Below are 27,202 nucleotides of genomic sequence, written 5' to 3' on the forward strand. Positions count from 1 at the left end.
CTAACCAGTTCAGAGTGGGAAAATCGACCGTTGGACGCGTGTTGACAAAAGTGTGCCAGGCATTAATTGAATCCTGCTCTGAAAGACCCTGATTCAGGGCAACGTACATGCCATTGCAGATGGCTTTGCACAAATGCGCGTCCCTAACTGTGGCGGGTGATAGATGGCACATATTCTAATTCTGGCACCAGACCACCTAGCCCCCGAGTACATTAATCGCAAGGGGTATTTTTCTATGGTTCTCCAGGCAGTAGTGGATCACCATGGGCATTTCACAGACATTAATGCAGGCTGGTTCGGAAAGGGGCACGGCGCACGCACCTTTCAGAACACTGGCCTGTTCAGGAAGCTGCAAGCAGGGACTTTCTTCCCAGACCAGAACGTCAGCATAGGGGAAGTCAAAATGCCCATTGTGATCCTGGGAAACCCTGCCTACCCCTTATGAAGCCATACACAGGGCACCTTGACAGTGGCAAGGAGCGGTTCAACAACAGGCTGAGCGAGTGCAGAACGACAGTTGAATGTGCTTTTGGCCATTTAAAGGCCGACTGGCGCTGCCTAGATGGAAGGCTGGACCTGGCCAGTGACAATATTCCTGTGCTTATAGCCGCATGTTGTACACTCCATAATATCTGTGACGGGAAGGGTGAAAGCTTCACTCAGGGCGGGACCACTGAAGCTCAGTGTCTGGAGGTTGAATTTGAACAGCCAGAGACCAGCACTATTAGAGGGGCGCAGAAAATTGCCTGTTGCTTTGCAGGGCTCTGTTCACTTTCAATTAATGGAATGAAGATTGCTTCCAAACCAGAACTATTCTATTAAAAAGCAACCACTGGAGGAGAGACACACACACACACACCAGCACAGTGGGGGATGAGGGAAAGGAGTGTCCCATGAGTAGATGAGGTTAAAGATTTGTGTCAGTCTAAGTATCTATGCAACCGTATCCTTGGGAGTACAGTGCAGCAGGTACTGTGCTTCGGCAGGAATGAACTGCAGAGGGACGGGTGTTGAGTGGACTGGGTACTAGGAGTCCGCAGGGCTGGACTGCGATGGGGCAGGAGTGGAATGCAGAAGGGTCCAGACTGGAGCCAGGAGGTTGATAAGAGTGGATTGGCCGTGTCTGGGGGCACACGGGAAAGAGGTTTGTGACAGTGGCTGCAGGGGAGGGCATGCACAGCGCTGCCTGGTTTGCAGTGCTAGTAGCACCTGGAGAGCGTGTCCGCTTGGCACTCCATAACTCCTGTTTTCTGCAACCCTCCTGCCCCCAACAACTCGCTTCAGTGATTCCCAAAATCAAAGCCAGTAGCCAGCTGTGAGTGGCGAGCCTCCTCCAGGGCAGAGAAGAACTTCTGGCTGCAAACATCTCTGACCTGCAAGTCATTCTCTGCCTCTGGGTCCCCCTCCACTTCCACCTCCTCATCCAAGTTTTCCTCCTCCTGGCTCGATCCACTCTCAACGGGCACACAAGCCACCGAAATACCCACAGCGGCCTTTGCAGGGGAGGTGGGGTCACCACTGAGTATCGCGTCCTGCTCTTTGTAGAATCTGGAGCTCGTGGGTGCAGCCCTGGAAAGGCAGTTTGCCTCCCACGTCTTGTGGCAGGTGTTCTGCAGGGCCTTCGCTTTGACCCTGCACTGCAGTGTGTCCCAGTCATGGCCCCTTTCTCTCATGCATCATGAAATTTGTCCATAGGCGTGATAATTCCTATCGCTGGAGCACAGCTGGAACTGGACAGCCTCCTCTCCCCAAATGCTGATGAGGTGCAGCAGCTCGGCATTGCTCCAAGCCAGGGCTCACCTGGTGCGTGGAGCAGGCCTGGTCACCTGGAGAGATGCGCGGAGACCACGGCAGGCATCACCGAGCAAACAGGGAGGGGACTTTGAAAGCGTGCACACCTTGGAAGTTACAGGGCAGACAGCGGCTTTACCGTGCAGAAACTTGCCAGTGTAGACAAGGCCGTAGATGGCTTACGTAACATAAGAACCCAAACCTGGTCCTACTGGCTCAGACCAATGGTCCATCTAGCCCCACGTGCTGCCTGAGAGTGACCAGTGCCAGATGCGTCAGAGGGAATGAACAGAACAGGCTTGTTGCCCTGCAAGGTGAGTCTTTCACCCTTATCTTTAACTTCATTGTTGTCAATTCCTACTGATGTTATCCTACCACCCCTCCCCCGAGGTTACTGCGCAAATCCGGTGTGAACCACTCCTTTGATACAGACGTCTCCCAATCCAGCTGAACTGAGGCAGACTTTGGGTCAATGTCTGTTTGGAAAAGGCCCACTTAACCCAGCAGGTTTCTCAAAGTACCTGTCGCTGTGAACCGCATGTAGTGCGGATGTGTGGACCCCAAAGATATCAAACATGAAAGAAACACAAGGCCAGTTCTGAGGAGGTTTCCAGAGCCAGGCCTGAGGGTTAAACAGCTGTGCTCAACAGCCTCAGCACCTATAAAAATAACTGGTTGAAAAACCAAAAAAATTAAATAAAAAAAACACAAACCAAAAAACCAACGCAGAAAAGCTCCCATCACACATCCATCATCATTGTAGATTTTGACATCTCCTGCCTGATGCGACGTCTTTGCTTTGCAAACAAGAGACCTGGGGAACTCTGAGGCTTACACCCTCTAACTGGGTAAAAGGTTACACCTCTTGTATTAATTTTCCTCTTAACAGAAGATTTATTTTAAAATTTATCAAAATAAATTCCATTTGAAATACTACTAATACAATTGTTACCGTCTATCCTGGGTCTCTATTCTCACACAGGCTATTTCTCTCACCTATTCCCCCACTCTAATTCCTTTGGAGGGAGGTTTTAATTTCAGGATTAGCCTCCATTTCCGATACAGTAGGAGGGGGCAGGGAGAGAACCAGAAGAAAACCTGATCACTAACAATTGCTGTGAAATGGGGGAACAGTATAACTGTGAGGCTCAGGGTTTGTTTAGACTAGGAAAAGTGATGGAGTTTAGGTCAGGTCAAGGAGGAAGCTAATGCCAACCCCTGCACCTGGGCTGCATCTGCACATCAACTCTTTTTACACCAAGCTCACTAACTTGAGCAGCCAACGCCATGTACAGCCCTAGTGGCTGTCAGGCACAGGTAGTTTTAGCCTCAGTGTAGCTTGTTGGGATCAAACCTCTCCCCCCACCTGGAGCTGACGAACATTCCTGGCAGGAGGGACACACACTCCTATGACTCAGAAGGAAAGGAGTTGATAGAAAAGATCATAGGACTGACCCCAAAGAAGGGTGAGCTGCAAAAGGGAGAAGCAGGCAACTGATCTGGTGGAGCTGAGACACCACGGTGAAGATGGTGCAAAAATCACTATGTGGGAATTTGCAAATGTGATTTAAAAAAAACAAAAAAAAAAACCCCACTTTGGCCAGCCCTAGTCAAGGCATTTGCTACAGTTCTCTCTCATGTGGATTTTCTGATGTCTAATGAGGTTTGAGCGCTGATTGAAGCTTTTCCCGCACTCAGAGCATGTGTAGGGCTTCTCCCCTGTGTGGATTCTCTGATGTAAGATGAGATCAGAACGATTAAAGAAACATTTCCCACACTCAGAGCATCCATAAGGTTTCTCACCCATGTGGATTCTCCTATGTCTGATAAGGTGTGAGCTGTGATTGAAGTTTTTCTCGCATTCAGAGCACCTGTAGGGCGTCTCCCCTGTGTGGATTCTTCGATGTGTGATAAGGTTTGAAATATCCCTGAAGCATTTTCCACACTCAGAGCATCCATAAGGTTTCTCACCTCTGTGGATTCTCCTATGCCTGACAAGGTGTGAGCTCTGACTGAAGCCTTTCCCACACTCAGAACATGTGTAGGGTCTCTCTCCTGTGTGGATTCGCTGATGTGAGATGAGGGTTGAACTACCAGTGAACTGTTTCCCGCACTCAGAGCATCCATAAGGTTTCTCACCTGTGTGGATTCTACGATGTCTGATAAGGGCAGAGCTCCGACTGAAGCTTTTCCCACATTCATGGCATGTGTAGTGTGTCTCTTCCAAGTTGATTCTTTCACGTGTAATAAGCTCTGAGTGGCTACTGAAGTTTTCCTCTGGCATCTGCTGAGTCTCACAGGCTTTTACTTTTTCTGGGAGTGCACAACTCCTGGAATCGCTCCCTTTGGATCTTCCTGATAACATCCCATGTGGTTCTCCTAGCTCAGCATCTTCCTGCTGGGGTTTCTCCTCCTCATTCTCACTCACCAGCCCATCACCTGATGGGAGACAGAGAGAATCCAGACATAGGTCACTCCCCGCACCTGAGAGAAAGGAAATATCAGAGAGAGGAATGGAAAAAGGAATGAACAATCCAAAATATGTGCAGGAGAGATCAGTCCTATCAGGAGCTGATTTTCCCCAAACTCTTCCCCAGAGGAGAGAGGAAGGGATCAGTTTTGGTCTGCATCTCATGAGAACGCTCAGGGGAAAGCAAGGTTGGGGAGGGACCTGCTGCCAGTTGTCAGTCAGAATAGAAGGGAAGCCATGAGTGACATTTGCCGTAATGATTCCACATCTGCAGGGGACAATCCTGAACTTGGAGAGCTCACAGGATCTTTGTAGGGCATCCCGAATGTTTCCTGCATTCCCACACAGTTGTTGAGTTGGTTTAACCAAGTCCTCACCTGTGCAGGCAGCTCTTGGAAGCACTTCTTTCTCAGAGCCCTGGAGGTCTGGGACCCACGGCTCTTCCCCTCGTTCCAGCTGGGAGATCACATCAGGTATGGAAACTGGAAACCCTACTGCAGGCAAAGAAAACGAGGGAGGTCAGTGGAATTTGTGGGATACTTGTCACAAGGAATAGTCCATGGTTTTAACCCCCAGCTCATTTTTAAGCAGTAACATCCCAAGACCAGCTTCCTTGGCTCCAAGTGGCAGGAGAGTTATTATTATAAATCATATTCATTACCTTAGTGCCTAAGGACCAACTAACAGTGGGTCCCCATTGTGCTAGGCAAAGTGCAAACAGAGAATAGTAGCTGGGCCATGCCCTGAAGAATTTACAATCTGAATAGACAAGACAGACACAGACTGGGGGAAGTGACAGAACCTGCTGTTAGAACAGAGATATTCAGGCCTGCCTGTAAAGCCTATAGTTTAAGAACTTAGGTGTATTTTTAATCACTTAGCTACTTACAGGAGTATAAAAACAAAGAATCAAAATCACTGTCTGTATTTGTAAGGGCCTTCTCTCACTGTGACAGTCTGAGGCCTTGTTCTTAGGCTAAGGCCTTTGGCTAAGCAGCAGGGGCAGCCATAAGCTGGGAAGCGAAGGGTCACATCCCAAACCAGTCACACTGAAATAAGGTGCTATTGGGCTGTTAGGAAGATGATCCTGTCCTGATAGTGCCATCACCACCAGATAAAGAAACAGATCTTAAGATGGTTAAAGAAAACTGAGGGCTGGTCCACACTAGCTCTTTAAATCGAATTTAGCAGCGTTAAATCGAATTAAGCGTGCACCCGTCCACACCAGGAAGCCATTTAATTCGACATAGAGGGCTCCTTAGTTCGACTTCGGTACTCCACCTCGACAAGGGGAGTAGCGCTAAATTCGACATGGCTATCTCGAATTAGGCTAGGTGTGGATGCTAATCGATCTTAGTAGCTCCGGGAGCTATCCCACAGTGCAACACTCTGTTGACGCTCTGGACGCCAGTCGGAGCTTGGATGCTCTGACCAGCCACACAGGAAATGCCCCGGGAAAATTTGAATTCCTTTTCCTGTCTGGACAGTTTGAATCCTATTTCCTGGTTGCTCATCGGGGCGAGCTCAGCAGCACCGGCAACGATGCAGAGCTCTCCAGCAGAGGAGTCCAGGCAATCTCAGACTAGAAAGAGGTCCCCAGCATGGACTGACCGGGAAGTCTCAGATCTGATTGCTGTGTGGGGCGATGAGTCTGTGCTTTCGGAGCTGTGCTCCAGGAAACGGAATGCAAAGACCTTCGAGAAGGTCTCCAAAGCCATGAGAGACAGAGGATACAGCCGGGATACAACGCAGTGCCGCGTGAAAGTCAAGGAGCTGAGACAAGGCTACCAGAAACTCAGAGCGGCAAACGGACGCTCCGGAGCCCAGCCCCAGACATGCCGCTTCTACGAGGCACTGCATGCCATTCTCGGTGGGTCTGCCACCACTGCCCCACCAGTGTGCGTGGACTCTGAGGATGGGATAGTGTCGACGGACTGTTCCTCGGAGATGTTCGCGGACGGGGAAGATGAGGAGGACGAGGCAGTCGATGGCGCTTTCCCCAACAGCCAGGATCTCTTCCTCACCCTCACTGAGATCCCCTACCAACCCTCCCCAGCCGTTACCACGGACCCTGAATCGGGAGAAGGATCAGTCCGTAAGTGCTTTAAACAAGTTAACATTTATTTATTAAAAGCAGCTAAGACCAATGAGTTAACATTTTTTTAGTAACTAAACAGGGAGAGACATTAGGAGAACAGAAGGTCTACATACAGGGGGATGGAACTTTTATCTTCATAAGAGATCTCCAGGAAACTCTCCTGGAGGTAATCTGAAAGTCTATGCAGGAGGTTCCTTGGCAGAGCTAGCTTATCGTGTGCCCCGAGGTAGCACACTTTGCCGTGCCATGCTATAAGCTGGAACTCCGGGACCATTGCCCTCACGAGCATGGCAGAGTAGGCCCCTGGGTTGTGGTGGCTTTCTTCAAGCATGCGCGCTCTCTCTGCCCGTGAGACTCTCCTCAGGGTGATCTCTCTCGCACACTCCTGCATGAAATTAGAGTAATTGGGGTACTATTAGTAATGGGAGCGCTTAACTGTTCCTTTGCATAACAAGAAGCCTCATTTAACAGCCACGTGCTGCAGTCTACAGAGTGGCAGCATACAGGGATCTTTCCCAGTGAACAGCCGCGAGGGGGTGCAACAGGGGCCGAGTTTATGCTTTCAGGATTGCCTGCATCAAGAGGACAGAGCTGTACATTCACTTCTATGAATCCAAAAGTGTTTGGCTTACCATGCCTTGCTGGTACACGAATTCTTCTTTCCTGCAAAGGTTCTCTGATCTGCAGCCCAATACCCCAGGCAATGAAAGCGCATTCAGAGAACTCGAACTTTCCATTAGTGAGTGCGCATGAGACAGGTGCTGTGCATACTCTTGTTCACAGACACCGAGTAGACTATGTTTCTTTGTTTAAAAAATGTATCATTGTAAGAAATTCACTACCTTTTTGACATCACACAGGTGCAACTGTATCACGACCTGATCCACCATGCCCCTCACAGATGATGGCGCAAACTAGAAGGCGTAAGAAAAAGACAAGGGACGAGATGTTTGCTGAACTTATGGGCTGCTCCAGAGCCGAGGCGGACCAGCAGAGCCAGTGGAGGGAGAACCTCACTCAGCAGCACCGCTCACTCTGCGAACGGGAGGACAGGTGGTGTCAGGAGGACCAGCAGGCGACTCAAACGCTGCTTGGACTAATGAGGGAGCAAACAGACACGCTCAGGCGCCTTGTCGATGTTCTGCAGGACCGCAGGCAGGAAGACAGAGCCCCCCTGCACTGTATCTGCAACCGCCCACCCCCGCCTCAAACTCCAATCCCCCCCTCATCAAAAATAACAAGAAGGAGGGTCACCAGGGGCCGTGAAAACTGTCACTGCACCACAGGACAGTGTTAAATTACCCAAAAGCAATCAGTCACTACATTTTGAAAAGTCCTTCCCTTACTGTGTTGTTGATTATTAAAAGTAGTTTTCTGTTACTTACTTTTTCCGTCATGGTTTTTTTACACAACGCTGTGTTAGATGTCTTGGGTGGGTCGTTGGGTGGTTGAGGGGGTAGTGTAATGCATAGGACAGTCACCTTTAGCAGGGTACAGAGACGGGGGCTGGATCAGCAGCATGTCACACACACAGTGCAGTCAGTAGGCGGTTAACTGGTATGGGAGGTGGTTTGCAGGTTTTCTGTCATTGGGGGTGGTACGTGCATTTGTAGCGGGGGAGGGGGGTTACAGATGTCATGCAACGGTCCCTGTAATGGACCGCAGAACCACGCAGCAGAGGAATCTGTTTCCGTCCTTCCCCGCAACAAGGCCACATAGCCCCCGCACACAGAGTCCAAAAAAGGAGGGATGGCAGGATCCGTTGAAACAACCAGTCCGGCACTGCTGACCGGTCTGGGAGTGGGAGCATGTCAAACCTCGACTTTTGAGGCAGTCTTTACATGACCACACACCCTACCCAGCACAGTGTGCGTCCCAGTTCCAACCCTTTAACGCAAAGTCATCAATAAAGACACCGTTGTAAAGCTACAGTGGAGCACATACTTGAATTTTTAAATGTGTGTTAGAAGTTGGGGAAGCGGGGTGGACGGGGTATGTAACTGCAGAGGCTAGTCAACAGTAACTTGGTAAAGAAACAGGGGCAGGTTCAGCTTCTCTGTGAAGAAACTGAACAGTCACAGTTCACACTGCTCGCTGGTACTTGAAGACTTCCTTGTCGCTGTGCAAGGTGCCTGCATAGGGCGTGACGAGCCAGGGCATTAGCGGGTAGGCTGGGTCCCCTAAGATCAGTATGGGCATCTGCACATCCCAAGCGTTATTTTGTGGTCCGGGAAGAAACTACCTTCCTGCAGGCGTCTAAGCAGACCAGAGTTCCTGAAAACACGCGCGTCATGAACTTTGCCTGGCCACCCGACGTTGATGTTGGTAAAACGTCCCCCATGGTCCACCACTGCTCGCAGCACCATTGAAAATTAGCCAAATTTCTCAGCAGCTGACTGCGGAAGAGGTGGACGATAAGTTGCGAGGAGCTGACAGCGGCCACAACTGCAGCGGGATCCGTGCTCGCAGTGCTGTGGCGCCCGCGCTGTCACTGAGAAGAAAAGTGCACGAACAGATTGCCAGCTGGTGCTTTCAGGGAGGGATGCTGGGCGTGATTGACGGTTCAATGATGACAGTTACCTAAAACCACCCTCCACACAATTCCCCCCCCCCAGCATGCATTGCTGGGAAATCCCAGCATTCCAATGGGCGGCGGGGAGTGCGGGAACCGTGGGATAGCTTCCCACAGTGCACCGCTTCAAAAGTCGACGCTTCGCCCGTTACTGTGGACTCACACAGTCGAATTAGTGTATTTATTGTGGATACACAACTTCGACTTCATTAGGTCGATTCCAGAAATTCGAATTAAGATGAATCGAAATAGTCTTGTAGTGTAGACGTACCCTTAGTTTGACAGCAGCTGGTCTGGCAAGAAATCACTTCTCAATGGTTGTGAAACTCTCATTTCTGTATTGCTTTATATTTATGTCCCACACTTTTCTATTGTAAATCTGTCTGGTTCTCTAATTGTTTCTGTCTGCTGTATAATTAATTTTGCTAGGTGTAAGTTAATTAGGGTGGTGGGATATAATTGGTTAGATAATTATGTTACAATATGTTAGAATTGGTTCATTACATTTCAGTAAAATGATTGGTTAAGGTATAGCTGAGAATATTACTGTATAAACGGGGTCAAACAGGAGGGGGAAGGGAAATTGGAATCATGTTTGTTAAGGTGGAGGGGGGTGGAAACATGAACACAGGCTCAGCTGCATCAGAGCTGGGGAGGGAACACTGGGGAACAGACTGTATCAGTATATCGAGATCAGCCCGAGTGGTGTGAAGGGCTTCAGAATATGCTTCCTTGGAAACTAACCCCAATAAACATGGCATTGTCTGTGCTTTGGACTTCTGGTCTTTTGCTGCTTCCTGTCTGTGTGACAAGAAGCAGGGAAGTGGGAGGGTGAAGGGAAAACCTCTAACAAAACTGACATGACCCGATAACCAAGAGGTGAGCCTTAGAGGAAGGTTTTAATACACTTTGGAACAGATCAGGGATTCCCACGAGGACTGATGATATTGTTTCCCCATTAGGCACACTGGAACTGTCATGGTTCCAAGCTGAGATACACAGGTGACAATTATTCCCTTGTCTCTGTCGGGTATTCCATTGATGTAGGTTGGTCCCAGCCAGTCCTTAATGACCCATTCATATCACCCCATGACAGCTGTGTGACAAAACACCCCATGTCTCCTGCTCGTTCTAATCATAGCAATACCAACCACAGACGGAAACTGACGTGCGTATTGGCATCATACAAGTATCACCGAAATTCCCACCTCTATCACACACACACGGCTCACAGCCCCTGGAGAGAAAGCAACGCACAGGAACTGGATGTTAGTCTAGTGAACACAGTTGAGGACAAGCTGCAATCCTCAAACCCTGGTGAAAAAGGAGAGGCATGTGAGTCCCTATCCAAGCACGTGCCCGGGATGGCAAGCCGCGGGGGCCGCCCTGGAGGTCCCTGTGAGGGCGGCAGTCAGGCAGCCTTCGGTGGCTTGCCTGTGGGAGATCCGCCGGTCCCGTGGGCGGCAATTCGGCGACAGGTACATTATGTAGATTGATCCTTGTCTATGATTTCAGTTATAACTGTCTCCATTCAATCAAGTTTCTGTGTGTTTCACCAAATTTCATCTTCTCAATTAACTGTGAGTAGCCATGTACAAGAGCAAGTTGTGCCCCAACACGTAATCTTATAGGTGTAAAAACTGCACAGGCTACACCACCACCCTGTGATATCATCAAGAATGTACCCATTTGTGCCTGAGTAGCGGCCCTGCTATGGGAGGGAGGATGCAGCAAGGACTCAGGATCGGTGGCCGGGGTCACTGTGCACAAAGATGGGGAGGGGGAGGTAATGAGTGGGAGAGGGAGGTCAAGAGTTAAAAATAATAATATTTGGGGAAAACATGTATATAAGTGAAACAGAACAGAAAGAAAACTGGAGTGGAGGCTCTAAAACAACAAGGCTTGGGTAGGGATTTGGGGTTAAAGGTCTGGGATCCCCCACAGCTCTAGATCCCCAAACCTCTCCTCCCTCCCACTGAGCCACCCAGCCCACTTCCTGGGTGCCCTTCCTCCACACTCCCCTCCCCTTCTTCCCATTACTCTCAGCTGTCACCACCTCCTGGCGCCTTAAGAGCATCTTCTGTTCCCTCCTAGTCTCTCACAACCTCCTCCCCCCTTGCTCCATCTTACCTCTAACCCTGCACACACCCTCCCCATGTCCTGGCACCCCAGAATTATCTACTCCCCCCTTCTCCTCGTTTCACATGGCTCTGTTCTCCTTTCACCTTTGGGCTCCTGAATGACAACATTATACTCTCTTCTATCAAAAGATGAGCTCATCTGACTGTCACACAAGCCATGCATCGGTCACACACCTATTTACTCAATTTAGAATTCTACAGGTGGCATATTTTCCTCTTAAAATGAGGAAAAGGCATGAAAGCTGCAGTTATTAATGTAGCCAATAAGGACACATTAAATGCAATTTCAAAATGACTTTTGACAAACGTCTAAAAAATTATTCTAGTGGGTGGGAGATGAAGCAAAAAAGTGGGGACAAGGAAACTTGTCAAAACTTGTATGATGAATAAAGGTATCAAGTTATTACTACTCAGGTTCTTTAGAGACCCCACAGCTTCTAATACCCCAGGGGACAGGACTCCTTACCCAGCGAGGTCACAGTCTCATAGTTCTCCTGCATGACATCCCTGTAGAGGGCTCTCTGAGCGGGGTCCAGCAGAGCCCCCTCTCCCCTGGTGAAATACACAGCCACCTCCTCGAAGGTCACCGGCCCCTGAAAGAGCGAGAGTCCAACACTCAGTACCTGCTGCCCCACTCACAGCCCCACACTCGTGGGGGAGAGGAGCCAATCAAATGGAAGCTCTGGGTGGCTCACAGTCAGGAGTCCCACCCCCCACCCCGCTCAGAGCATCCAGGAAACGCCAGGGGGAGGGACGAAGCGAGAGCCCCTTGTCTCTCCCAGCAGATCCATCCCCCCCCACTAGCCACAGATGGACACAGGAGATGGAGGCCCTGGCAGGTGCAGGGAGACCTCGCTGGCAGGGAGCCCAGCGCTGTTCTCATTGTGAAGAGCTGGACGGGGCCAGACTCAGTGGGGGGCAGACGACATGATGGTCCGGGGGGCCTTGCTGAGGGGGTTCCTCCAGCAGGGGTGTCCTGTCTCTCCTCCCCCCACTTCTCCTCAGCTGTCTGCCCTGCAGCTCTTCCTGCAGCCCTGCCCCCCCCCCACCCACTTGGAGCTGCCCCCGGCCAAGCTGCTCCCAGGAGCCTCCTGTGCTGTGCGGGGGGTGGGGGGGGGGTGGCCCCACCCTCCTGCCTCTGTGCCCAGTCTCTGCTGAGCTGAGCTGGGGGGACAAGATTCTGTGCTGCTGCCTCTGGGTCAGGAGTGGGGGCTGCTGGCCCCTGCTGCCGTGTGAACGAGCCTTCGGACTAGTGAGTGCCGATGGGCTGGGAGTGACAGCGGGTGTGTCTCACCCTCCCCCCACACACACACTCACCCCACCACAGACACGTCAGTTACTGTTGTTACTTCCTGTCAAAATGCGCAAAGTACATGTAGTCTCCATAATTTTATTCTTTCACATTCGGTCAGGATGACAGTGCTGGTAGTTTAGCTTTTTAACTGATCTCTGAATTTCATCATTTTATTTCTGTTTTATGCTTAAATTCAGTTCTTTGAGTAACTGAGTTCTAAAAGAACTCACCTGGCCTGGCTGGAGTAATTATCATTATTACTGTTATTGCCGCATTGTGCTTTGTCATTCGTTATTTACAATGGTACAATCAAATAACAGACTGTACATTTTGCTTGTACTTACCTTAGCAGGGCTCGTTTGAAAAAAATAATAGCTAAACTCAAAACTTTAGACACTGTGCAGATGAAGATCATTTATCTGCAAACTGTATTTTTAAATCTGTCTGTAAAGTAAATTAAAATTTCTATGAAAATAAACGCAGCTCCAAGTATGATACTAATTGCAATGATGGAGTCAAATCTTACTGAGTCACATACATGATAGTGATATGCAGAGAACCAGGCACATGCAGGGCAGTGGAGTTTTTATAGCACGTTGGGGGCCTTAGAAAGAAAAAGGTTAAGAACCACCCCCTAAGCCTCCCTGGTGGGTGCCCCTCACATCTCACAGCAGCCGCTGGTTAATCAGGTCGGGCTCCAGCCCTGGGATTCTGGCCCATTTTCCTAGCCCCACCTAGGGTGGTTGTTTCCTGTCCCACAAATTAGAGCATTTCCACCCTCTTACCTCGTGGGTCTGTTCCTAGAATGGAAGCCGCATATTGAACAAGTCCCAACAGGTTTGCTGCACACTGGCCTCCTCCCATTCTCCACCCTGGGAATTTTTTGGCAAACTCCAACCTCCAAACCAGACTGCCCAAACCTCCCTCCTCCGGTGTATTTGCTGTCCCTCTCCCTCCAGCAGGAACCCACCAGCAACCCCCCAATAACCCCTACCTGAGCCGGCTCCACTGCAGCCATTTCCCTTCCCTGTCCCATGGGAGGATGGGATGAGCTGGAGCGAAACATGGATGACATCCTGCAGCCTGGCAGGACGAGAAGGGCAGTTGTGGAGGTTTCAGAACAGGTTTTAGTTCATGTCACATCACGATTCCCCCAGGATCTTTCCCTGCAGAGACACAACCTAGGCTCTACCATGCTGGGAACATGCTCCATCTCTTTATTGCCAGGGAGACCTGGCCCCTCCTGCCAGGCTAAGCCCACAGGGAGATTTTTCAGCCTCCCCAGTAATAAAGTCTCTGAACAAAATGCTGGAAAGGAGCAGAAACAAAGGGGCTGGGCAGGCTCCATAGGGACACTGGCTCCTCCCTTCCCCTCCTGTGCGGCCATGTCCTGTCGCTGGCAGAGACCGGCCCCCCCATCTTCCCCCCCAGAGACAGCCGTGTCTGCGGGCTCCCCCAGCCAGCACCTACTAACCCCCACCCACGCTGGGGGAGTGACACAGGACAGCAAATTCCACCTACCCAAGGACAAATTGCTGCAGATAAATGGGCTGGGTTCACATCCCAAAGCTGAGGAGAATTTAAGAATTATGGAGAAAATAGGGAAAATGAGAGACTAGAGAGTCAGTAATTTTAGGGAAAATGAGGGAATCTCCTTGGGTTTTCTAGCCACATGTGGGGAGGGCAGAGAGAAGGGGAAGAACCAGAGAGAATTGTTCTCAGGTTTTGAGATGGAAAGAAATGGCACAAACAGGAAAAGGATGCAAGTAGCTCACCCTGTGACCATAGGCGTGTGCAGCACATTTCATTAGGGTGTGCACCCAGGGAGCCCCGCCCTAGCCCCACCCCATCCACTGCCTCCCACTTCCTGCCCCCTGGCTGCCCCCCTCAGAACCCCCAACCCCCCCTGCTCCTTGTCCCCTGACTGCCCCCTCCTGAGACCCCCCCACTGTAACTGCCTCCCTATGACCCTACCCCCTATCTGTCCCCCTGACCCTTATCCACACCCCAGACCCCAGACCGACCCCCGGGACTCCCACGCCCCATCCAACCGCTCCCCGTCCCCTGACAGGACCCCCAGAACTCCTGACCCATCCAACCCCCTCTGCTGCCTGCCTGCCCCGACCCTGCTCCAACCCCCACCCCCCGAACCCTCAACCCATCCAACCCCCCTGCTCCTTGTCCCCTGACCGCCCCCTCCAGAGACCCCCCCACCCTCTAATCACCCCCCCAACTATCCAACCCCCCTCCCCACCTCCTGGCAGCTCTGTCTAGTGGCTGCTCCCACCCACACACTCAAAGTGGCAGAGGAGGTTCCCTCTCCTTCGGTGGGAAGGTTGCCTAGTGGTTAAGGCACCGGACTCAGGCTCAGGTGTTCTGGGTTTGAGTCTCTGTTCGGCCACAGACTCCCTGCTTAGCCTTGGGAAAGTCACTTCACCTCGTTGTGCCCTAGATCCCACCTGCCCAATGGGGCCAACACTGACCCTGCCTCCTGGGCTAAAACCAGGGGCTGCTCTAGACACCAGCGCGCCAAGCAGGCGCTTGGGGCGGCCGTTTCCCGGGGGGGCGGCATTTGGCTCCGGTGGAGCTCCCGCCGGCATGCCTGCGGCAGGTCCACCGGAGCCCGGGACGAGCGGACCTGCCGCAGTCATGCCTGCGGGAGCTCAACCGGAGCCGCGGGAAGACGGGACCCGCCACAGTCATGCCTGATGATTTGTAGAGCCGCCCCTGGGTCCAGGGCTTCCCCCACACCGCCCCAACTCGGCTCCTCCCCCCACCGCCGGTACCTGGAGCTTCTCCTCCCCCCCAACCTCCCCCAGCCCCAGCCCAGCCGGGCTCCCCGGGGCACCCGCCGCTGCTGTGGCCGGAGCCGAGCCTGGCGGGCAGGGAGCAGCGATTCACGCGGGGGCCCTGGCAGAGCCCCCAGCCCGAGCGGGGCGGGGCAGCCCCAGGGGAGCGGGGGGGGGCTCTGCTGCTGCTGCTGGCCCCGCCCCCCACCGACCCCTGGGGCTGTTTGGGGGGGTCACTCAGCCCCCCAGGAGCGGGGGGGGGAGCAGCTGAGCGGAGCCTGCCCAGCAAACAGCTGATCGCAGCTGCGCCCAGGCCGCCCCCGGGGAAAAGCTCCGCGGAGGAGGCTCCACAAGCTGCCGGCAGCGGGTCAGTCCCGGGGGGGCCGAGCACCCGCCTGCAGCCGCCGCAGCCTCCCCCCACCGGAGCCCCCACGGGAGGGGGGAGCAGCCTCCCCAGCCGGGGCTCAGGGCATTGGGGTGCCGGGGCTCCCCCCCTGCGCACGCCTGGGCCCGGGACACTCACACACACACTCTGCCCCGGGGCTCCCCTGGTGCCCAGAGACCGATCAACCCCCCGCCTGCAGCTCCGGCCTCTCCCCTCCCGCCCCGCCAGCCGCACCCAGGGGAGCCCCGGGCCCCAGGCTCTGTCCCCACCTGGAGCCCAGCGGGGCCGGGGGCAGCTCCTGCTGCAGCTGAGAACAGCGGCTCCGCTCCGGGCCGGGCGGCTCCAGCGCTGCTGGCAGCACGTGGCCACCAGGGAGCAGCTGCTGAGCCCGGGCTCCTGCGTCACAATGTGCCAGAGCCCCGCCCCCAGGAGCTGCCCCGCCCCTGGGCTGTGCCAGAGCCCCGCCCCCAGGAGCTGCCCCGCCCCCGGGCTGTGCCAGAGCCCCCAGGAGCTGCCCCGCCCCGGGCTGTGCCAGAGCCCCGCCCCAGGAGCTGCCCCGCCCCGGGCTGTGCCAGAGCCCCGCCCCAGGAGCTGCCCCGCCCCGGGCTGTGCCAGAGCCCCGCCCCAGGAGCTGCCCCACCCCGGGCTGTGCCAGAGCCCCAGGAGCTGCCCCGCCCCCTATCCGTGCCAGGGCCCTGCCCCCCGGAGCTGCCCCGCCCCCGATTTGTGCCCGGGCCCCGCCCCCAGGAGCTGCCCGCCCCGGGCTGTGCCAGAGCCCCGCCCCAGGAGCTGCCCCGCCCCGGGCTGTGCCAGAGCCCCGCCCCAGGAGCTGCCCGCCCCCGGGCTGTGCCAGAGCCCCGCCCCAGGAGCTGCCCCGCTCCCGGGCTGTACCAGAGCCCCGCCCCCAGGAGCTGCCCCGCCCCCGGGCTGTGCCAGAGCCCCGCCCCAGGAGCTGCCCCGCCCCGGGCTGTGCCAGAGCCCCGCCCCCAGGAGCTGCCCCGCCCCCGGGCTGTGCCAGAGCCCCGCCCCCAGGAGCTGCCCCGCCCCCGGGCTGTGCCAGAGCCCCGCCCCCAGGAGCTGCCCCATGTTGGGTCTCTGGGCTTTGTTCTCCTGCCTCCTACTTCCCAGCACCCACCACTCCCAGCTGGTCCCTTCCTGTGTCTGCAAACACCCCCTGGGCAGGCTGCAGCGCTCGCTGGGGCTGGCTCCAGTGGCTGAAGTTGCCTCCATCTCTGCTCACCTGGGGGTGGGGGAGGGACAAAGAGAGGAGATGGTCCCAGGGTGTGAAAATGGAATTAGGGGTCAGGGAAAGAAGGACTGTTTGGAAAGGTGGGTTTTTTGCAAGGGGTGTGTGTGATCCAGATGGAGTCAGAAGCAGTTGGGCAGCAGAGACTCAGGGAAATTGAGGGGAACCCCCTGGGTGTCCCAGTGTTGACCAGGGATTGTACAGCACCTAGCGCAATATGGGGTCCCAGAGCCGTAACTAGCTATTTTTGCACCCAAGGCAAGAATATAAAATTGCGCCCCCCATAGGGTACAGGTGGGGGAGGGGGAGGGGGAGCCCAGGGCTGGGGCAGCAGAGGGTGTGTGGGTGGGGGAGCACTGGTGGGGAGGGGGGAGCACAGAGCTGGGGCAACGTGGGGCGTGTGTGGGGGAGAGTCCAAGGCAGGAGGGTGCAGGTCAGGGGGGCAGAGCCCAGGGCTAGGGTGGCAGGGGTGTGTGTGTGGGGGGGAGAGCCCAGGACTGGGGCAGCAGAGGGTTCAAATGGGGGGGGGGGAGCCCAGGGGTTGGGCAGCAGGAGGGTGTGGGTGGGAGCAGCTAATTTTTTTTTTCCTTTGGGTGGCAAAAAAACTAGAGCCGGCCCTGCCTCCACGCACTGTGAGGTAGGTAGGAGCGGATCATTATTATCCCTACTTGAAAGAGGGAGAAGCTGAGGCTGAGAAAGGAGAATTGACTTGTCTGAGGTCGCACACCCAGCCAGTGGCAGAGTTGGGAATAGGACCCAAGAGCCCTGATTTTCAAACTAACCATCGGATCTTGAATTTCAGACACTGAATGACCTGAATAAAATGCTCTGATGAGCTCCAGACCAACAACAGTGACAGTAATTATTCAGCAAGTATTTGAGGAGAACTGCAATCTTAGAGAGAATCATGAACTGCTCAGAGACCATTAATATAGAGAAGCAGCAAAATTCATCAAACACAGAACTGGTTCTGACTTATCTACTTGGTCTTAAAAGAGAACAACAAGGACCTGAGTCTCCTCCCTGTCAATAACCCCCTGCTCAGCCAATCAGGGTAGAGACTGAGGACGGGAGGCTGAGGGTTCTCACCAGAGAGCCCAAAGGATGCCCCAGGTCACTGGTGGGGATCAAATACAATTCAGAATAAAATTTGGCCTCCTTAAGCTCGTGTTTTCCATGCCTAGAATTCAACTCTCACCAGATGGATCAGACTGAACAGGTTTCAAACCTCCAGGAGGCTCTTACCTTCTAAACAGGGACGGCTGTTTTCTAGTAAAATCACTAAAAGGGAAGGAGAAAATTCGAAAGAGGGATTTTGTCCCTTAGAATCACTGGGGTCATTGGGGTTTGTCCTTTTTGTTTCCCCTTTTCCTCCCTCCCTCCCTCCCTCCCTCCTTTCTCTTCGTCTCTTGCTTCTTTTGTCCTTTTTTTTGGCTGTGTGACCTCAGACAAGTCAATTCTTCTTTCTCACATGTAGCTTCTCCCTCTTTCAAGGAGGGATAATAATGATCCGCTCCTACCTACCTCACGGTAGGTGGAGGATGGGGATCCATTGGAGAGTGTCACTAGGAGTAGTGCATAATATGAGGTGTCCTATTGTGGGATTAGAATGTGAGATACTGAGCTGATTATGCTGGGAGTTGTGTGTGAAGGACTGGCCTTGGGCTTGTTCTCATTAGCCAGTTAATTGTAAATAGGATACAGGTGTGTAGGATAATTACCCTATGGGTTACAGCTGCAGCTGTGTTGATTTGATTAATCAATTAGCAATTGATTGTCTACCATATTGTATATAAGAGCATGCTGGGAAACGAATAAATGGATATGCATACACACACACGCTGTCTCTCTCTGCTTGGGCTCTGTTCCTGCTCGAGTGCGATGCAACATCCTATCACATTTACTCAGAGCAGATTATGACATAATAGAATAGCTGAAATACTCTATTTGACTTGTTTTTTTTTAATTTTGAAATTGTTAAGAGCAGCAACGACTTACCTCAGACTGAAGCATCTTATCTAATGTTTGAGATCGAAGTGTCTCCTCTTTGTGTGCGACGAGACAATTTAACGCACTGTGACAAACAGGATATGCTTTTGTTTTGCAACAAAATATTTTTGCAAAGAACTTTCATCCCACTTGTTATGATTTCGAGAAACAAACTGGTTTAGTCTGAATGGGATTTTCTGACAAACGGTTTCAATGAAATTTCCCCACCATCTCGATTCCTCGGCTCCATCCCTGCCTCTGGGGGTTTGCTGTTTGTTAGAACAGGAGTAAGGACTGGTGGCTTCTCTTTCTGGCTCTGCCACTGCCTTGCTGGCCCTTGGGTAGGTCACTTCCCTTCTCTGTGCCTCAGGCTCCTCCCCATCTGTCCAATGGGAACAGGGACAATTCTCGAGCTCTGGGCAGTCGTGAGCCTGAGTGAGAGAAGGGGCGTTAAAGCCCTGTGTGAAGGAGAAAGGGGAGTTTCTTGGTGTTTGCACCAAGGAATTCTAAAGTTTGCTAAAATGTCTAGTCTATGGAAACAAGAAATGGTTGGGGCCAAACTTTTTAACCACTGCTTTTTTTTTTTAAAGCCCATTCAGGGATGTGAGTCTCTGTCTTTTAGGTACCTGGGGTTCTTTGCCAGCAGGAGAGAAGAGGTTCCTGCCTCCATTTTTGTGGCCTTAACAAACCATGTGTTGTGCCCCAGTTCTCGTCTGAGATCCCTGAAAAAGAACATCTTCCCATCCATGAACAAGACAGGACCTATCTTTCAAGGGGGAACAAAGAGACCCCTGGGACTTACAGACTAGCTAGCCTCACTTCCATAGCTAGAGAGATACTGGAATATATTCTTAAACAATCAGTTTTCCAGCAGCACCTACAGGATAATTTGGTTCTTAGGACGAGGGAGCATGGATTTGTCAAGAACAAATCATCCCAAACCCAGCCTCTTTCCTTCTTTGGCAGGGTTCCGGGCCTAGTGGAGGTGGGTAAACAGTAGATGGGATCTATCTTGGGGTTACTAAGGCTTTTGACACAGTCTCGCAGGACATTCTCACAAGCAAACGAGGGAAATGCGGTCTAGATGCAATCAGTGTCATGTGCGTGCAGAGCTGGTTGAAAGCCCAGACTCCAAGGGCCCTTCTCCAGGTTTGGCTGTCCAAGGGAGAGGGGGCACCTAGTGGGTCCTGCAGGGATCAGTCTGGGGTCTGGTACTATTCAATAGTTTCAGGATTGATTTGGAAAATGGAGTGGAGAGCCTGCTTCCAAAATGTGCAACTGACACCAAGCACTTTGGAGCTCAGGACTGGAATTCAAAACACCCGTAACAAATTGGAGACTTGGTCTTCTTGAGCCAAACCCCATGGCTGGGCCTCTCTCTCTAGACTGGGCTGAAGTGAAATCCCAGAGCCAGACACTCCTCCTCCTGGGCAGTGCGCTCCGACCTTGAATGGTCAGATGCTGCTTAGCTCTGTCAGAGCAGCTTTGGCTGGGGGATTCTCCCAGCACTTTCCAATAGTGGGAAGGTACGAAATCCCCATTTGCCTGCTGGGGACAGAGCCCTAGAGGGGAGGGGGAGAGCAACTTGCCCAGAGTCCCCCAGGAAAAGGAAAACAACCAGCAGTGGAACCAATAGGAAACCCAGCAATGGAACTCAGGAGTCCTGGGAGTGTGCTAGGGTGACCAGATGTCCCAATTTTGGGGTCTTTTTCTTATCTAGGATCCTATTACCCCCCCACTCCCTGTCCCGATTTTTCACACTCGCTGTCTGGTCACCTTAGGGTGTAACCATGTGGGGTCCCAGCTGCTCCGTGCCCCCCTCATTGAAGCAGGTGTGCAGGGTTACTGCCCTGGGAAGTGCAGGGCACCAGTGGCCATGGGGCTGGCTGCAGGCAGGGCAGGAGCTGGCTGGAGGTAGGGTCTGGCTGCAGGCAAGGGGTGCGGGGCTGGCTGGAGACAGGGGTGTGTGGGGCAGGCTGGCTTCAGGCAGGGGTGAGTGGCAGGGGGTGTGGCAGGAGTTGGCTGGAGACAGGGCAGGGGGTGTGGCAGGGGCTGGCTGTGGGCAGGGGGTGTAGAGCTGGCTGCAGGCAAGGCAGGGAGTATGTGGCTGGTGCGGGCAGGGCAGAGGGTGCAGGGCTGCAGGCAGGGCGTGGGGTGCGGGGCTGGCCGGAGGCAGGGGCTGGCTGTGGTCAGGGCACGGGGTGCGAGGCTGGCTGCAGACAGGGGCTGGCCGGAGGCAGGGGCTGGCTGCGGGCAGGGCAGGGGGTGCGGGGCTGGCAGCAGATGGGGCTGGCTGCGGGCAGGGCAGCGGGTGCGGGGCTGGCTGCGGGCAGGGCAGGGGCGGGGCTGGCCGCAGACAGGGGCTGGCTGCGGTCAGGGCAGGGGTGCCGGGCTGGCCGCAGCCAGGGCCGGGCCGCGCGCAGGGCAGTGGGTGCGGGGATGGCTGCAGGCAGGGCAGGGGGGTGCAGCAGGGGTTGGCTGGAGCTGGGACATGCGCGGCTGGCTGGAGACAGGGGCTGGTGCGGGCAGGGCAGGGGGAGCGGGGCTGGCCGGAGGCAGGGTCTGGCTGCGGAAAGGGCATGGGGTGCGGGGCTGGCTGCAGACGGGCTGGCTGCGGGCAGGGCAGGGGGTGCGGGGCTGGCAGCAGACAGGGGCTGGCTGGAGGCAGGGCAGGGGGTGCGGGGCTGGCGGCAGACAGGGGCTCGCGGGAGGCAGGCCCGGGGGGGCGGGGCTGGCAGGAGACGGGCTGGCTGCGGGCACGGCAGGGGGTGCGGGTCTGGCTGCTGACAGGGCAGGGGGTGCGGGGCTGGCTGCAGACGGGCTGGCTGCAGACTGGGCATGGGGTGTGGGGCTGGCGGCAGACAGGGGCTGGCTGCGGGCAGGGCCGGGGGTGCAGGGCTGGCTGCCGGCAGGGCAGGGGGGGCGGGGCTGGCTGCAGGCAGGGCAGGGGGTGCAGGGCTGGCTGCAGGCAGGGCAGGGGGTGTGGGGCTGGCTGCGGGCAGGGCAGGGGGTGCGGGGCTGGCGGCAGACAGGGGTGGCTGCGGGCAGGGCAGGGGTGCGGGGCTGGCGGCAGACAGGGGCTGGCTGCGGGCAGGGCAGGGGGTGCAGGGCTGGCTGCAGGCAGGGCAGGGGTGCGGGGCTGGCTGCAGGCAGGGCAGGGGTGCGGGGCGGGCTGCAGGCAGGGCATGGGGTGCGGGGCTGGCTGCGGGCAGGGCAGGGTTGCAGAGCTGGCTGCAGGCAGGGCAGGGGGTGCGGGGCTGGCTGCAGGCAGGGCATGGGGTGCGGGGCTGGCTGCGGTCAGGGCAGGGTTGCAGAGCTGGCTGCAGGCAGGGCAGGGGGTGAGGGGCTGGCTGGAGGCAGGGCAGGGGGGTGCAGCAGGGGTTGGCTGGAGCCGGGGCATGCGGGGCTGGCTGGAGACAGAGGCTGGCTGCAGGGAGGGCAGGGGGTGCGGGGCTGGCTGCGGGAAGGGCAGGGGGTTCGGGGCTGGCAGCAGATGGGGCTGGCTGCAGGCAGGGCAGGGGGTGCGGGGCTGGCTGCGGGCAGGGCAGGGGGTGCGGGGCTGGCTGCAGGCAGGGCAGGGGGTGCGGGGCTGGCTGCAGGCAGGGGCTGGCTGCGTGCAGGGCAGGGTTGCAGAGCTGGCTGCAGGCAGGGCAGGGGGTGAGGGGCTGGCTGGAGGCAGGGCAGGGGGGTGCAGCAGGGGTTGGCTGGAGCCGGGGCGTGCGGGGCTGGCTGGAGACAGAGGCTGGCTGCAGGGAGGGCAGGGGGTGCAGGGCTCACTGAAAATGTCCTGAGAGGTATTTTAAGGTGAAGATAACACCATGGTTACCAGGTGACTGGCACATCCTGGGTTAAAGAAAGGAAGGGACCTGGAGTTAATAGTCTGAAGTATTTGTGTTACCAACCCTGTCACTGTCTGACCCCCCTTCAGTGCGGAGCAGGTGTGTGCGTTGCTGTGTGGAACTCACAGACTCCTGCAGAGCAGGGGCAGCTGTTTCCATGGCAGAGAGCCTGGCACTTAGGAGACATTCTTGACTTGCTGTTTTGAAGCAATTCAGTAAAATAACAGTGGAGCTACAATGTCTGGTCCAAAATTTCAGCCCCCCTGGTGCAAAAATGCTATTTTAGGATCTAAACAGGAGGCTTCCAGCGCTAGGACACCTGACCAGAGAGCTCAGTGGGGGCGTAACAGCTGCTGACTCTGAGGGTCCTGGGCAAAATCCACTTGCAGGTGGAGGCGTTTCAATTTATTTGATTGATAATGAGGAAGGCGAAGATTTAATCACGGGTATTTTTAGTAAATGTCATGGACAGATCACGGGCAAAACCCAAAAGCTCATTGCCCATGACCCGGCCATGACTTATACCATAAATACCCCTCATTGAGTCTTGGGGAGGGAGGCCCAGGGGGTCCGTGGCACCAGCTGTGGGCGCAGGGAGTCCAGGGGGCCCGTGGCACCATGTACGGGGGGAGAAGCCCTGGGGACCCACTGCCACTCCAGATGCTGCCAGGTCAGGGGAGCCCCAGAGGCCAGCCCTGCTCCGGCCACCTCTGGACAGGTGCCAGGAGCCACTGAGCTGTGGCTGCGCCTGCCACCCTTGGAACCACTGCTCAGGCTGTCCCCAGGCCAGCTGCTGGGGCAGCCACGGAGTCAGCCGCAGTGGCCACTGCAGAAGTCACAGAATCTATGACTTGTGCAGCCTCCATGACACAGAGGGATCCCTAATAAAGAGACAAACCCCTCCCTGCTGTGACTGCAGCTCCTGGAAGGAAAGAGAAGAGAGAAGGAGAGCGAGAGACTCCCTGTCACCTCTCTCCCCTGCTCCCTCTCCCTTGTATTCTGTAACCCCATCTCACTGGGTTCCCTGTGCTGATGCCATGGGGGTGACTCTAGAGTTCTGGGGATTTGGGGGGAGGGGAAGGGGGCTCTTCACTTCTCAACATTTCACACAAATTTGTCTTTGGGCTGAAATTTCTCCTGTTAGGCCTCTCAGTCAGAGCTGTACCCACCCTGTTTGGGGGGGGGGGGAGGAAGGGGGAGGGGAGATGTAAATTGCAGAGCAGGCAGAGAAGTCGCCCATAAAGGGTCATATTGATCCGGTGACTGGTTCTGACCTGGGTCCCACGTCCTCTGACACAGGCTCATGTGCAGAACATGGGAGCTCTGGCTTGTCCTAAATGCTGTAGAGTGTGAGTTCCTGGAAAGGGCAGGGGAGAGGGAGCAAGAGGAGAAAGGCAGAGACATTGGGGAGGAATTGGGGAGAAGAAGGAGAGAACAGAGAGACAATAAATCAGGCCTGCACAACTCGTAAAGCGGCGAAGGCCACATTCCTCCAAAGAAAACAGCCGAGGGCTGAAATCTCCCAGCCCGAGGAAACACCCCGCCCCAGGGCCGCCCAGCCCTGCGGAAACAAACCCTCCTTCCCCAGCACCGCCCCACCAAAACAGCTGTGGGCCAAAAAGGAAGGTTGGGGTGGGGAGGTGATGCTTTATTTTAAATCAACCAGGGGCTCCCAGCTAAAGAGGTGGCTGGGAGCCCTCAGGGTCAAATTAAAGGGCCCGGGGCTCCGGCGGCTGGGGGAACCCGGCAGGGCCGGCTCTAGGTTTTTTGCTGCCCCAAGCAAAAAAAATTGTGGCTGTCCCCCTTCCCAGCCCTGGGCTCCCCCCGTACCCTCCTGCTGCCCCAGTCCTGGGCTCTCCCCCCACCCACACACACACCCTGCCACCCCAGCGCTGGGCTTCCCCCTTTCCTCCCCATCAGTGCCCTCCCCCCACCCTGCTGCTGCCCCAGCCCTGGGCTCCCCCTCACCAGTCCCCCCCGACACCTCCTGCTGCCCCAGCCCTGGGTCACTGGTAACTCGCTCCCAGGATGGGTCATTCAGCAGGAATTTTGGATGTGCACAGAACACAGACAGGATTGGTTCCCATATGGTTACAGAGCTGCAGTAAAGTGGAACAATTTTCAGCTTGTGTGATTGGAGGATATCTGGATGAATATTATAAGACTGTCCTCCATAAATGAGGAAAAGTTGAGGTGCCTTTATTATTCTTTTGTTCCACTCTTTCTTTCTATGGGGAATTTGCCAATGCAATATCACTGTCTTCCTTTCAAACAAACAAAAAGGCAATGGCTGTTGAAAATAGCAATTCCAGCCCAGGGAAGCATTTCTTGCTCAATTTTATCCTACTTTTTCTACAGCAAGTTACAGTGGATCAGTATATTTGATTTGGGAGAAATGAAGTAACAGCTGCCCAAACTGAGCTTGAGCACTCCTGAATTTTGAGGTGTTCAAATCTGGAAAGCAGGTGCTGGGGGTGGGGGGGGCTCCATGGGGGAGCATGGCAGCAAATGTCTGGAGCTGCACGGAGCCAGACACGCTGGTCTGAGTGGCACAGTAAGCAGTTTGGGGTTTGGAGAAGGGGTTGGGGGTTCTGGGGGGGCAGTCAAGGGACAAGGAGCAGGGGGGGTTGGATGGGGCAGAGGTTCAGAGGGGCAGTCAGGGGCCAGGCAGCAATTGGATAGGCATGGGAGTCCAGGAGGTTTATCAGGGGACAGGTAGGGGGTGGGGTCCTGGGGGGAAGTTGGGTGGGGTCTTAGGAGGGGGCAGTTGGGGACAAGGAGAAGGGAGGCTTAGATGGGGCAGGGGTCTCGGGAGGGGGTAATCAGGGGACAAGGACCAGTGGTGCTTAGATAGGGGGTGTGGTTCCTGGGGGGCAATTGGGGCAGGGGTCTGGGGAGGGGGCAATCAGCGGCCAGGGGCTGGAATTCAAAGGGCTCTGGGCTGCTGGCAGCCGCGGGGAGCCCAGAGCCCTCTGATTCCCGGCTGCGGCTGGGATTTAAAAGGCTCTGGGCTCCCAGCCACAGCGGGCAGTGCAGAGCCCTTTGAATCCCGGACCCCGCTGAGATTTAAAGGGCTCTGGGCTCCTTGTTCCTGCAGGCAGCCCAGAGTCCTTTGATTCCCTGCCGTGTCTGGGATTCAAAGGGCTCTGGACTGCCCGCAGAGCGCCGGGGGAATTTAGAATCTCCCGGCGGGCCGCACAGTGAGGCTCCGCGGGCCGCATGTTGTGCAGGCCTGTGATAGAGGTATATAAAATTACGAGTGATGTGGAGAAAGTAGATAAGGAAAAGTTATTTACTTACTCCCATAATACAAGAACTAGGGGCCACCAAATGAAATTAATAGGCAGCAGGTTTAAAACAAATAAATGGAAGTTCTTCTTCACACAGCGCACAGTCAACTTGTGGAACTCCTTGCCTGAGGAGGTTGTGAAGGCTAGGACTATAACAGGGTTTAAAAGAAAACTGGATAAATTCATGGAGGTTAAGTCCATTAATGGCTATTAGCCAGGATGGGTAAGGAATGGTGTCCCTAGCCTCTGTTTGTCAGAGAGTGGAGATGGATGGCAGGAGAGAGATCACTTGATCATTGTCTGTTAGGTTCACTCCCTGGGCTGCTTCTGCTCTACAACTATAATTGTCTTTTTACACCAAAATCACTAACTTGAGCACCCAATTCCATGTACAGTCCTAGTGGATGTAAGGCACAGGTAACTTTTGCCTCAGGGTAGCTTGTTGGCATCAACCCTCTCTCCCGCACCTGGAGCTGATGAAATTCCTGGCTGGAGGGACACACGCTCCTACAAGTCAAAAGGAAAGGAGCTGATAGAAAAGATCACAGGACTGACCCCAAAGAAGGGTGAACTGCAAAAGTCAGAAGCAGGCAACTCATCCGGCAGAGCTGAGAGACCACAGTGAAGATGGTGCAAAGATCACTATATTGGAATTAGCAAATGTGATTTTTTTTAAAACAAATCTTTGAGAAGCCCTAATAAAGACATTTCTTACAGTTCTCTCCCATTTGGATTTTCTGATCTCTAATAGGGAATGACATCTGATTGAAGCTTTTCCCAAATGCAGAGCATGTATAGGGTCTCTCTCCACTGTGGATTCTACGATGTCTGACAAAGTCTGAGTGCTCAGTGAAACTTTACCCGCACTCAGAGCATGTGTAGGGGATCTCTCATGTGTGGATTCTCTGATGTCTGATAAGGTTTGAGCGCCGACCGAAGCTTTTCCCGCACTCAGCGCACATGTAGGGCGTCTCTCCTGTGTGGGTTCTCTGATGTCTGATAAGGGCAGAGCGGTGACTGAAGCTTTTCCCGCACTCAAAGCATGTGTAGGGCTTCTCTCCTGTGTGGATTCTCTGATGTGTGATAAGGGCAGAGCCGTGCCTGAAGCTTTTCCCGCACTCAGAGCATGTGTAGGGCTTCTCTCCTGTGTGGATTCTCTGATGTATGATAAGGTTTGAGCACCAATTGAAGCTTTTCCCGCACTCAGTGCAGGTGTAGGGCAGCTTCCCTGTGTGGATTCTCTGATGTCTGATGAGGCCAGAGCGGTGACTGAAGCTTTTCCCGCACTCAGAGCATGT

General features: G+C 54.7%; 1 long non-coding RNA gene and 1 pseudogene across 1 annotated transcript; both read right to left on the reverse strand.

The window, feature by feature from the left end:
- Positions 1 to 1,280: 1,280 nt before the first annotated feature.
- LOC120381567 lies at positions 1,281 to 27,202 on the reverse strand (annotated as a pseudogene).
- On the reverse strand, positions 6,362 to 7,391 carry LOC120381731. Its single transcript, XR_005588145.1, has 2 exons — positions 7,202 to 7,391; positions 6,362 to 6,744 (listed from the first exon to the last, which is right to left on the reverse strand). It is a non-coding gene; the product is annotated as an uncharacterized LOC120381731 (long non-coding RNA).

This window comes from Mauremys reevesii, linkage group 14, assembly GCF_016161935.1.
Source record: "Mauremys reevesii isolate NIE-2019 linkage group 14, ASM1616193v1, whole genome shotgun sequence".
NCBI classification, from domain to species: Eukaryota; Metazoa; Chordata; order Testudines; family Geoemydidae; genus Mauremys; species Mauremys reevesii.